Source organism: Hippoglossus hippoglossus, chromosome 10 (assembly GCF_009819705.1).
Source record: "Hippoglossus hippoglossus isolate fHipHip1 chromosome 10, fHipHip1.pri, whole genome shotgun sequence".
NCBI classification, from domain to species: domain Eukaryota; kingdom Metazoa; phylum Chordata; class Actinopteri; order Pleuronectiformes; family Pleuronectidae; genus Hippoglossus; species Hippoglossus hippoglossus.
The window spans coordinates 21,903,506-21,917,198 of record NC_047160.1 but is presented as its reverse complement, the minus strand read 5'-3'; the positions used below and the strand labels follow the sequence as shown (position 1 = coordinate 21,917,198).

The window sequence follows — 13,693 nt, the reverse complement described above, 5'->3', positions numbered from 1 at the left end:
TTTGTCTGTATATTGTTTTGTGCCAGTTTCTAAGTGTGTATGACAAGCAAAGTTAAAGTCCGTGTCCAGTTTGTGTTTGAATCCTCGATACTGCAGATCAGCTAGTCAGGTCCCATCATTCATCCCTACAGGTTTGTAAAGGAATACATTTTTTTCTCTAATATAGAAGTTTGATATTATATTTTTCTTCCCTTTCCATGTTTAAGACCCACTATCCGAAAGCAGTTGAAGAGTACACACTGTGAGGGGCGTGAAAATGTTATTCCACCACTTCAGCAAATATTTAAGCTATTAAAAACAAGAGCAGAGCAGAACTTGCAGGCTATACTCCTTACTTCTTCAAATGTATTATTTATTAAAATGCAGCTTTTATGTTTATCTCTCCTGAGCGAAGACTGAACTCCTATCAGCCTTGCAGGTCTTCACTCTGTCAGCTCCGATCCAAACAAAAGCATTCTTTGACTAATCACTACATTCCAGCGCTAGTACAGATCAAATAAGGGCTGAAGGTGAACCTGATTCAGATGCATTTTTTTCTCTCTCTCTCTCTCTCTCTCTCTCCGCTTCACAGAGTGGCGACGCACACGCTCTGTATTCAACAAACACTGACACATTTAATATGAAACGCTTTCGCTGCCACTTTTTCTTATCGACCACTTTCCGACTTGGCAGGTTGGCAGTTATTAAGCCATAATAAATAATGGCAGGGGTCTCCTGTAGGCTGTCCTGAGTGCCACCGGTGATGAGAATGCAGTGCAAAGAGAGAGCGTGTGGGAAATAATTCAGCATTACACGCAAAGAACCACATCATATTGTCTTTTTTCTTTTTTGTCCCTGGCACATACTGTATGATTATGCTCCTGGGGTGGACAAAGCCAAACACAAAGGTAAAGGCCGGACTACACGGCCTCAGATCTGCAGATACATCTAATTTTTCACTGTATAAGCTCACTTTGACAAATGAGCCTGGATGATGGCTGGGACTTTGTGTGCGGCAATTGATCATCCCACCGCGCCGTGCTGAACCTGCATGAAAACCTGGATCTATTAGCTCAAGTGGTGTGAGGAGAGCGGTTAATGTTTGAGGCCCTAATTGATGATCTAAATCTTCATTATTCACTTGTTTAGCAGACAACGGTGCATGGCGCCATTTGATCTTGTTTGGCACCAACGCCAAAAGCAAGATGGCTGCTAATTCATTTAGCTGCTCAGACTAAATAAAAAGAAATGAGCAGCGGCTGCACCTTTGCAGCCCAGACCACTTTACCTTCCGTAATTGTGGTTATGACTTGTTTCAGGTGTTTCAGGAACCTATACCACAGTTGTACGACATGTTTACTCTTGTATTCACATGCACATGCTACCTGAGTTCCCAGGTGCTTCATGTATAATATATGTTGTGTTTATATGCATAGTTGCCAGCGCCGTGTACCTTGCTCTGTCATCTCGTGCTGTACATAATGTTCGGCCGTAATGTCCCTGCTCGATATGTGAGTTCTGTGTTGCAGAGTAATATGTTGACCTGTCTCCTCGTATACTGTAAATATCAAATGACATTTTCCTGCAGCCGTGGCTCTTATTCAGATTACATTCTCTAATGGAATGAACACCAGGATATATACAGCACCTAAAAGTAGCATTTTACCACTGTACTGCTCCACAGTTTGAGTAATTTAATACACTGTTTCCTTTCTGTGTGGCTTAGTTTCATTACATGATTTGGGGGGGTGACACATTTTGACCTTATAAATCTCTCTGTCACGAGGAGATGTTCTGCATTAACAGCTTCTTTGATTATTCTGTTTGCTTGTGCAGATTCAAATGAGCTACGTGCCAAATCTGCAGCAACACCCATGTGAGCGACATAAAGATTCCTCTCACAGTGTTTTTGTTGTGCAACCCTGTTGCAGTTTGGGTTATCACAGTGAGCCGTGGATTACTGTTGTTATTCCGGTTGATGTTGTTGATTTCATCATGATCCAGGGATGATTAATATCTGTGTCAGCTCCAGCAGCAAGTGACGAACAAAACAACAACAGGTAAGCAGAGGGAGGTGTGAACTCCTGGAAAACAGACTCTCGCCTTTTCTTCTCTCTCGTGATCACGTGGTATCCGTGTAGCTGTTGGGCATCTCTCTGTCACCGTGGAGACCCGGAGCTACTGTGAAAGCTTCATGTTTCCATTGAGATTCTTTATGAGCAAATTAGACTAGTACAAGGGGTCCAACCTGATACTTCACTATCACCTGGACAATGTTATATCTCATAAACTTAGCCGGTTGCCAACAACCAATGTATTGTTTTTCAGGGACAGTTACACAGTTATACCTCCAACATTGACCTTTTGTCGAGTCACACAGACACGCAGACAACAATAACACTTTATGATAAGGTCACAAATTACTGTGGAATTATAAATCTAATTAAAACTGTCTGGATGTGATAACAGTGAGTTCTTGCCAAGATCAACCATCTTTATCATAAAGTTTCAACTGCCTATTTAAAAGGAGCAGAATGAAATTTAATCTGGATATTTTATAACCCCCATGCTTTTTTCTGCTGCAGGAATATGCTGATCACCAGAATTTATAGTGAACGAGATACTTCTGCTGTGTTGACAGCTCAGGAAATGCATCTGGTAATAGAAAGTGAGGAGGAAAAATGAGGACTAAGAGCAAATGAGCCCAACACTGTCGAAAGAAAAAGGTTCTCATTAAAGGAGTGAAGAAAGTAAAATGGGTTATGATCGAATGGTACAACTGAGGTTAAACCCAGACGAGGTTGACCAGGGTAGTTAACAGTGATTCCTTATTACAGCTCAGAGACTGTATATAAACATGGAGGAGGCTTCTCCACTGCCTCCCACTGTCTAGAAATGAAGGCAGAATATCTCGGATACGCACAGGTTAGCGTGCTCCAGTGGCGCAATCGGTTAGCGCGCGGTACTTATAGACAGTGATCTGCGCAGTAATGCCGAGGTTGTGAGTTCGATCCTCACCTGGAGCATAAAGTTTAGTTTACGCTGCTAACAAATTAGATAGAAAAGTGTCATGACTCTCCACTGTGGTTTGATTCCCTTCATCCCCCCATTCAGTGTACTGAGATATTGGCATATATGTGTCATAGAGAATACTGCAACCAGCCACCAGGGGGCAATCAAGAAAGTCAATTGAGCAAGGTGTAATAACAATACACATCACATTCAATGAAACAAGCGACAGATGAATAGAAATGCATCGATAGCGAGACATATGTTAAACCTGTGAAGTGTGACACAACAATGATATTCATTTACATACAAAATTGGACTGAGATGATTTCACTCCTCTCAAAGGCACATTAACAATTATAATTATAATGTTGTATTTTCCACTACTCACTCATTACGATAACAATAATGCATCTGTGTAATATATTTAATCTTCCATGAAGAAAATCTAAGGGAGTGACAGAATAAGAGTCTTAAGCTGCTTTCAGAAAAGCACTGAACTACCAAGATCCTCCAGACATTCTTCGGAGGGGCTGAGTGTGTGAATGCAAATGTCCGAGTGAGACCATCCGGACTTTCTCTGGATTCTCTCCATAGAAAAAAGTCTGCAAAAAGTCTGGAGCAGCTGATGTGAGCAGGAGATCCTCTGCAGGTTTCACTGCGAGTGAGTGGGCACGGTGATGATGTTTCTAACACGAGACGGACGGAAAAATGAAAAACAAATCAAAAAGAAAGAAAATATAGGATGAAAAAGTGGAGCCACACACATACAAGACACTGACGAAGATGTCAAGAGAGCTTTTGGTGATAAGAGCCGACGGTGGCGTCAATGTGCGGAAAACAAAAACATGTTTTTACGTTACGTCCTGCCCCCGCCTGCTGCAGCACCTCTCACCTGAACTGTGTTTCTGGGTTGTTATGAACGCGTCTGAGCGGAGAATCTCCTCTTGGGTTGTGCAGAAAGTCTGGACCTAATTGTGAACTGAAATCGGCTTTAGTCTTTCCTCCCACTAGCAACTGACGTCTGGTTGGTGCATCGCGTGCCTTAAAGAAAAAATCACCTTCCTACCATTTGATAATAAGCGTTTGTAAATGAAGATTCTATCTGCACAAAGACAGGCTATACAGTCAGCAGAGGGTGAATGTATTAGATGGATTGAAAAGTTGAGATGACCTCGTTCCCATTTACAACTAAAGGTCGTGTTTTATTGATTCTGGACTTAGAATCTCATTCATACACGACTATTTAGCTGTGATGTTCAATGGCAGAGCTCAGTGTCAGTGTATGCAGTGTACGAAGGTTTTCTTTCAAACAGTGCTTTGAAAAGAAAGTAGTCAAGTCTAAGCAATGAATAGTTGTATACTTCTTTACCTTCAACATTTGTCCTCACGTCTGTATTGAATGTTGATGTTTGATATTTTTCTTGCTCGAACATGAGTTTGTCTATCCAAAACCATTTCGTTAGAGTCCTCTATAACTTCCACACCTGCATATTAAATGATATCCAGATGCATAATTTTAGCAGATATGTTTAAGATAAACATTTTGCAGCTAGAATGGCAAACCTGTGGGAAGGCCAAACCACATCTAAATTCAGTAGATTCAGTTTTTCATGTGGATATGCTCGTAATTGCACACTCATGAATATAAATCCTCTAAATATGCTGGATTTTTTTCATGAAAATCTATGAATTATTCTCTGAGAAATCAACGATTGGATCAACCCCCTTATCCAGATTCACACCAAAATTATACGTGTTGGTCCCTTAACCAGACCTCATCATTAAACCAAGTTCCATGGTAATCTGTCCAGAAGTTTTTGCATAATCCTGTTTACGAATAAAACAAGCAACAAACAAATAGACAGGGTTGAAAACGTAATCTCCTGTGGAGGTAATGAAGAAAATGGATAAAATGTAGTTATTATGATTAATTAAATTATTATAATGAATCCAGTTTCCGCTCAGCAAGCGTTTAGTATCTATGGGTAGAATTAACCCTGCATTCAATTTTATCTTGTGCCTCTGTATATAAATCGGCACAACATCCACTGAATTGGTGATATTCACTTTAAACAATCACCCTAATTGCTCCTGTATGACCACAAGTAACTGCCCACTAAGATACACTAAAAGTAGGTGAAGGATGGATTAGCACAACGTTTTCTCTCAGTACCAATTTTCTTTAAAAACTCTGCAATATCACTGAGTCATGCAATCACTAATAAACCCAATCCAGAATTGAAAGAAGGTGATAGTCCTAATTCTATCCGTAAAGGGACTTTGCTATCACAATTTTGAGGTGAATTTATGCATACTGCTAATACACTATACGTATTAAATGGCAAAAAGTCAAAGAGGATTATTGCAGTATTAATGTGTGCCTGAGAGCAGACAGCAGGGAGTTATGAAGGACAGGACAGTCTTCAGGGCTTACTTGTCCATTCACTTGTAATTTTAAATGTTTAATCCTTAATGACCACCACAGTATTTTCATTTTATTATCTATGAAGCTATTATCTCCTCGGATAAGTCTTGATTAAAGAAACATACTTACGACATCAAAGCACCCAGAGCCTCAGCACACACTTATTCAGCGATTGTTGACAGCCTACCACAGCACTTCAGGCAGAATCTCACACACAGGAGAGTTGGACAACCTCTTTCAAGGTTCGAGAGATAATTATACATTATTATACAGTAAGTCAGGGAGCTGGGTGGGATCCAGCCAGTGCCAGGTGGTTAATACGAGGGTCACAGGGGGGTCGTGTTGACTGAGGGCCAAGGCAATGCAAGCAGGATGACTTTTAAATACTACACTCTTTGAATATTCATTACACGGTGCAACTGATGGCTAAGGGCTTCGAATGCACTTTAGCCATAGTGCATGGGAACAAGTGATGTCTTGAAACGGTTGTTCTACAGTGTTGGAATGCTAATTTGGTTAAGTACAGTAACACACATCATGGACAGGTCGCGTAAGGAGACAGCTTAATAAAAAAAACAAAAAACATTTGCTACTGCAGTGTGTTTTTGCTATTTATGGAAAATAGTTCAGTTCCCTAGAGAGTATACAGCACCAGCTTCTCCAGAAATTAAGGTATCACGTATCTGCAGAAAAGATTATTTATAGCGTGCATGTTTTGTTTAAGTTTGATCATATATAGAGGCATTGATATTAAATGTTACGTTTTGAAAAAGATAAGTTGACTATATGTTTCTTATCCCAGCTTTTGTGTAATAAGCACATTATCTCTCATAACCCTGTGTAACTGAGCTTTACCTGAAAAAAACACTTCCTCAAATTGAATGTGAAATCCCATTGTGAGTGGCTTGGCTATTTTTAAAAATGCTCTTGTTGACTCGTAATCCCAGACGACATTCTTGTGTGAGGACAGAGCCTCGTCTGACTCACTGCTGCACACCTTGAAGTCCTATTTTGCTGCCTACGCACTTCCCTCTCTGACCTTTGCCTAGAGGATGGTAAAGATATGACAAGGAATGGAAATCTTGTTTTTGAGGGGCCAATGTAATGTGCTGTCATCTGGGCAGCACACACACAAACGTGCACGTGCGCACACACAAATATTTATACCTTGCCAACGGTGAAGTGTCTTAACTGTGGACCACAATTTCCATATGTATTGAAAAAACAAATAATAAAGAAACACTGATTTTATTTTGATACTAGGTACCAAAATATGGCGGAGTTCGAACCAGACTCTGCACCACAGGCCACTCACAGTTTCCAGATCCACAAAAGCTCCAAGTATTTCCCTTGACACACTACACCACTTCATACTAACTACAACCCTCAGAATTCAGAGAGGATTGAACCCTCATCCTCCAAACTTCAAAGCTGCCTCCAACACATTTGACCCGACACTTCAATGTTGTATGTCTGAGAGCATCCGAGTCTGACTGAGTTGAACCCAAACCTTAACAACACTCCTCTAACACACAGAGCCAGACATATAAAAAGACACTTGACTGATATTTGTTTGCACCTTTGAGTATTTACTTCAGGTGTTTGCTCTTCAAAAATCCAGTACAGTGCCTGGAAATTGAACCTAAGACATAAAAAAACGTGAGTGAGTCTCTTCAACCCTGAGCTTTGGAAGCTGGACTTCAAATTCACCTGAAGAAGTTGCCTGAAGATTGGTCTCAAAATTTCAACATTCGACTGTTTCTTCCTTTTTTTTGTGCCTTTTCTGGCTCTTTCTTTTGGGTTCTGTCCAAAGGAAAAGTTGCTGCCATCGGCAGGTTATGGTGAGCAAGTCAATAGACCTTGGAGTAACCAGGCCCCGCAGAAAGCTTTGAGGCTGTAGGTTTGATCCTCTGGCAAGCCCGATGAGGCGGCACAGGGGATTTAGGGGACGGCTCAGGTTTGGGATTCTGGGTTTGATCCGTAGGAGCTGCATTAAGTTCAAAGGAGGTTTTGGGTTCGAGCCTCATCAACTCCAGTGAATTCTGAGGTTTCACCCTAAGTAAACATTCAGATGCTCATTTCTGGCCTAATAGCTCATGGTGTAAGAGTGTGATTCATGAACATCTGTACATTTGGAGCTTAAACGCCCAAAATAAACTCTTACAGAATAAGACTGTCCCTCCAAATCGCTCATGGTGTGACGACAGGTTGGATCCCTCAGGAATAATCAAATGTAATAATTATTATCCAAATTCTCTGTGCAGCAGAGTGTTTCACAGATGTGCAGAAAGGTTGTTGTTATTAACGCTCAGACACTGCAGGCGGAAAACTCCACTCGAGAGCTAAAGTTACAATCCACATGATTGCATAACCTAAGGTCAGAGCTTATGCTCACTCTGATTGAGATGATACTTGAATTACATCAGAGTCCAAATCTGTTGAGGACTGGACACTTGACAGCACAGTCCCTCTTATCTAATCTCACATTATTATAGATACAGAGGAGTAATATTCAGCTTCATTTAATATCTTCCAGTGCAACCCGGACGTCACATATATTACATGCCTGGACTATTGAGGCTCTTCACATCAGCTTAACCAATTATGATTTATGACATCTACTATTATATTATAGCCTGTCAGCTGAGCCAAACACACACCACTGCATGTTGTCAGGTACATTACAGAACATGTATGTGTTCCTGAAAATAGACAAATAACTAGGATATGGATCCTTTCTCTTTTTTGATCACACGCATACATCTTTCTAGTATACAGAGGAAGTGCTTCTCCTGCAATTGACTCGTTAATCATTCTGAGCAAGAAAGGTGTTAAAATCTCATGAAACGCTTGGTAGAACTCAGCTCCAAACCGGGGCATTTAATTGTGGGGAATGCCTTAATTGCCTCTGCAGCCCTGATTTCACTCATTTAACTGCGGCAGTGTTGAGGAACTAGAGAACTCTGAACCACCTCTTCTGATGTGGAAGTGGAGGTTAAGAGATCAGAGTTAAATTCTTTAAAATGATTGTTGATATCTTGATCTCTTAAGATCTTGCTGATCCGTAAGGATTTGTCTGGGTTTGAACTGTATTGAAGAGCAGTGTTTGCCCGCTCTCACTTAAGTTGTCGTATTTAGTCAAAAGCTACTAATTCTCCTTTGTATCTTTTAACTATATAAAGAAGGCTTGTGAAAGGGAAATCAAAGCTGTGCTACCTGATACAACATGGGGGATTGTACTTCCCCATATACATAGTACACATGGGTTAATCCAGTTTAAAGAGATGCACTGTTTTTATAATTCTTTGGGCTTTGGGTTCTTCTGGGAGTCATTTATACATTACAACAGTTCTATTGATGATATGGGACGGTATCCTTATGGATTGGAAGACACTAACTTCACCGTTCTTCAGAAGCCACTTGCATGAACTTGATTTGATTATGCATATGGAGAAACATTTGCCTAATATTTTAAGATGACAACATAAAAGGGAAGAATCTTTTGGTCAGCATTTGAGTGCTTTTGTTTTTATACACTGATTAGGTCCAAGTTTGGTGCAACCCCGCCCCCTTACAAGAGGGTAGGGAGGATTCCCCCCTGGAGGCAGGGTAAGGTTAAGTAATATTATCTACCTCAGAATCTATTAGACTGGGGATTTATTATCATATTATGGGGCAGATAAAACGTCTGCATCACAGAAATGTGCTTGGTGTCTTTCCGATCTTTATTCTAATGAGGCTTAATGAGAACCGCCCTACACACCACACACACACACAAATACACACACACACACACTCTCCTCCAATCCCACACCCAATTAGTTCTCCCTTAACATGTCAGAGTTTCAATTCCACTGTTGATCAATGGGGTGGAGACCAGCCATTTAATTTACCTCAAGGCTAAAAGTGTCAGGCAACATTTTTTTGGAATCCCAACATTTAATGATTCCAAATGCCAGGGCTGGCTCTGCAGCAGGAGCCTCTAGAGCCATACGCTAAATGGTTAACAAAGAGCTGGAAAAGTAAGAACAGACAAACCAGGAAGGATGAATAGTGCCACTGACACATGAATGTGAGGAACCAGTCAGTGTCATGGTCAACCACATACAAGCCTTTTTACAAATAGAGATGTGTGGCTAAGGGTATGAGTGAGAGCAGATGAGAGGAAATGTCATCTGCACCAAGATCACCTGATCACAGCGTGAGAGCTGGACAGGCCTCTTTCATCTGACATGTTATACTGCAACAGATGAAGCAGTCATGGACCAGCACGTTGACATCGGAGGGGCTCCCAGGATCAGAATGGGAGAGGCTGGATCATCTCTGGACTGCAAACACAGCTGATGATGACAAGATATTTTCAGACCCTACTTCAGCACTATTTTGAAAACAACCTCTATCTATCTATCTATCTATCTATATATCTATCTATCTATCTATCTATCTGTCTATCTGTCTGTCTGTCTGTCTGTCTGTCTGTCTGTCTGTCTGTCTGTCTGTCTATCTATCTGTCTATCTATCTATCTATCTATCCATCCATCCATCCATCCATCCATCCATCCATCCATCCATCCATCCATCCATCCATCTATAAGTGGAGACAAAATAAGAGTACTTCATGAACTGTGATAGAATTCTGTCAGGTTCTCGGACAGGGACTCCCGGTACCAACTGTAGCCTTCTCTAATGAGTAAAATTATCATCATCAAAACAACATTTATTTGAATTATTACAATAATAATAAACTGTATTTGTAAAGCACCTTTCATACAAGAAATGCAGCTCAAAATGTTTTACATACAATATGGATCAAAATAATAATAAAAAAATGTGTTAAAATGTCATATATATATATGACATTTTAACACATTTTTTATATAAATATATATATATATACATATTCAAAACAATGGAAACTTCAAAAAAGCATTTTAAAGTTAAAAAATATATTGATTTTTGTGTAAAATCCACATGAGTTTAAAAAAGCAATGGATTCAGTGCTCAGGTCCATTTTAGACCTTGGTTTAAAACATTTCTCTGGCTCTGGATGAGCTCACGTAGCTTTTATGTGAATTTAAACAGCAGAAGTAGAAACAGCATAAATATTATTCCTTTAACTTATAGAGGTATAAAGCTATAAATATTTAAATGTGTTTTTACCTGTTTCTCCTGAAGGGGTCTTGGCTGCTGTGTGGGCGTGTCCTCTGGTCCCCGCTCCTTCCGCCATTTTCTCCACGCACCTGTTCTCTGTTCAGTAATCAGAGGTCTGGACCAATCAGCTGATCACCTGATGCTCAGGACCAATCAGCGCCTCCCTGCCAGAACGTTCTGTTTCTATGTGGACTCCTTCCCCACAGCAACATGTCTCCCTGTCTCCTGGACACACAGACACTGGACCGTCTTACCCAGACTCTGGACCATCTTACCCAGACTCTGGACCATCTTAACCAGAGTCTGGACCGTCTTAACCAGTCTCTGGACCATCTTACCCAGACTCTGGACCATCTTACCCAGACTCTGGACCATCTTACCCAGACTCTGGACCATCTTACCTGGACATTGGACCCCTGCTCCTCCTGGTTTGCTTCTGTTTTATTGTTCAGTTAGCATGCATGCTAATCTATGTTTTAATAAGTGAATTTACCACCATGTACACAAATCTTTCTGTTTGGCTCATTCATCTTCCAAACTGCCTTCAGTTTGAATCCCAAACATGATTACTTATAGTTTTTTTCTTTTTGTCTTGTGTTGAAAAACAACAGACGGGATGACGTGGTGAGAAATGAAGATGAACTTTGACAAAAGCTGTTGAGGCAAAACCTGAACTCTTGAGGATTGTGGCTGTCACACCAGGAAGTCCGAGATGTTTTCTGTCTCTACTGTCCGGTGAGTTAATTAATGAATTTATTTTGTCATCAAGGTAAAGTCTATGAAATGTTGACTCGTGGCACATTTAGCAAAAATTGATTAATGCGGTTGATTATTGTAGAGAATTATCCTTAAGTAACCCATTATTGAGATTTTTCTGCATGTTTACACAATAACATGCTAATGCATGAAGACAAGCTGTATATGGCCTGAAGACACTTACTTAATGGGCATACACAATTTGGATCTGTATTTAGAGTGGCTACACAGGATGTGTTTCATCTGCATTTTTCAGTCGTCCATCTCATGCGTGCTTGTCGGAACAAATACACTTCTACCTTAGTCACTCTTACTGTGCACACGCAGGCTGCATACTGGGTTGTTTGTCACTTGTGCTATAAATGCATAAATGCAACCTGACGTGTAATTATTATTTTATTCCTTTTGTGTCTCACTTTACGCAAACAAAGGTGGTGATTGCGTGCTGGACTCTTGTGTGCTGCCAAAGTGCAGGTGATCTATAATCAATAGTTTGCCTGAACGCATCCTGGACAGAGAATTCACGTTATGGTTAAAGCCTTAATGTCATGTGCAGGAAGTATTTTTAGTTATTTAGCAAATCATCATCCACTATTCTTCCCAACCACATCTATATAACATTAAGAATAGATGGTCCCAGATGGCTTTTCTAAACCTATTGTAAGTCGCTTTGGATAAAAGTGTCAGCTAAATTATATATAATGTAATATCAGTTATTCCAATAACTTCAGTGACACTGAAACAAGCAAAGTATTTCACATATTCGTGGCGGGGGGGCGGCTGCACATCTCTAATTTTAAATTAGAGTAATATGAAGGCTGTTACCAGAGTAAGTGATTCTGCAAAATCCCCGGATTTCATTCACTGATGGTGATTTGAATTGAATTGAAAAATGTTTTATTGAATATTTTTGGCAGCTAGTCTAAGACACACTAAGGGGAAACTGATGGTCACGTTAGTCAGATACGTTTAGCAGCCTGTTAAAGAAGTTGCAGTGACAATGGGACACAATGTGTTGTAGTTGCTGGCTGTTTAGAGCGTGGGCCCATGAACTGTGGACAGTTGGTAGTTGGTTGGAAACTGTGATACCTCGATAATGGGATTCAGGAATGGCTGTGCTGGTGCCTCAGCCAGAGGGCTTACCCGGGCTTATCTGCAAGCTGTACCATAGAGAGAGAGATCTTAGTAAAGACACTTATCTTATACAGTAAACACATACTGAAAGGGGCTTGACAGTTATACAACATTCATGACATTTTTAGGTTGAGCATTTTTTTGGCAAATTCAGCCACACATTGCACGACCTGTCAGCGGTAAAGCATCGCCAAGTACACCGTTTAAATAAAAAGCAGCGAGGAGATGACATGAAGTTGATATTTAAGCATGAAACTCCGACCATTAATCTTTAAACCTCTAATGTTCATGTTCCTCTTTGTTCATCATGCCATCATGCAGTAGTGATGTGCATCCATTTTCCTCTGTGTTTCAATGTCAACCATTTCCTGTTCTACCGACTTTACTTGGCAGATCTCTTTACGTCAGGTGTGGGTGGAGTATTGCTTCTGAACGTGGAGCTGTTCCCTGGCTTTGTTGACTTTACATGGGGACAGTAGTCAATAGTCTTTAACATAGGCACAATAGATGTATTATTATTATTATTATTATTATTATTAGTTATTGAGTGACAGGATAGCTGTGCTTTAAGTCCCGCCATCAGCATTCAAATCACTTGTTAGTTCATTCGAGACTCAATAGAAATATTTATACTTTGAATGAAAATTAGCTATGAAGTAAAAATCTTCTGTGGTTGGAACATGAACAACTTAACAACACATACTTTAAATACATGTCAACTTTAAAAATCACCTTTAAACTAACTTAAATTTTAACATGTATTAGTTTGATTTGTGTCTGATAAGATGCAGAGTAAATTGTGGCACAACAAAATTGTCCTGGCGAAGATTGGCAGAGATTCAAACACAAAAAATAAAAAACTGTCAACATTTTCAAAGTTTGAACTAATGCCAGACCACAAAGAGATGATGCAAGATCTCATAATTAAATGATAATGCTTATTAATGTCAATCTAGCCTTGCTGAAACATACAGCATGTGCACATTTTAAGGATAGGTAAAGCTTAGTGCAGCTACCATCTTGTAACGTAAGCGGCTCGTTACCTCGGGAACAGCCATGCGCTGCCTAAGTCACAAAGTGTTACATCAATATCAATCGCTGCCTGTTCAGGAGAAGTATTTATGATAACGTAGCTGAGATGTGTCATTTTAGCTGTGAAAGTGATACAAATGCTGCTTTCCTGGAGAGCTGACATGTTGATGTTGGGACAATGGCTTCATCTGACTTGGTGACAAC

General features: G+C 40.2%; 1 non-coding gene across 1 annotated transcript; it reads left to right on the top strand.

Annotated features, from left to right (window-relative positions):
* The first annotated feature begins 2,912 nt into the window (after window positions 1-2,912).
* trnai-uau lies at window positions 2,913-3,005 on the top strand. Its single transcript is given in 2 exon segments — window positions 2,913-2,950; window positions 2,970-3,005. It is a non-coding gene; the product is annotated as a tRNA-Ile (tRNA).
* Window positions 3,006-13,693: the final 10,688 nt, after the last annotated feature.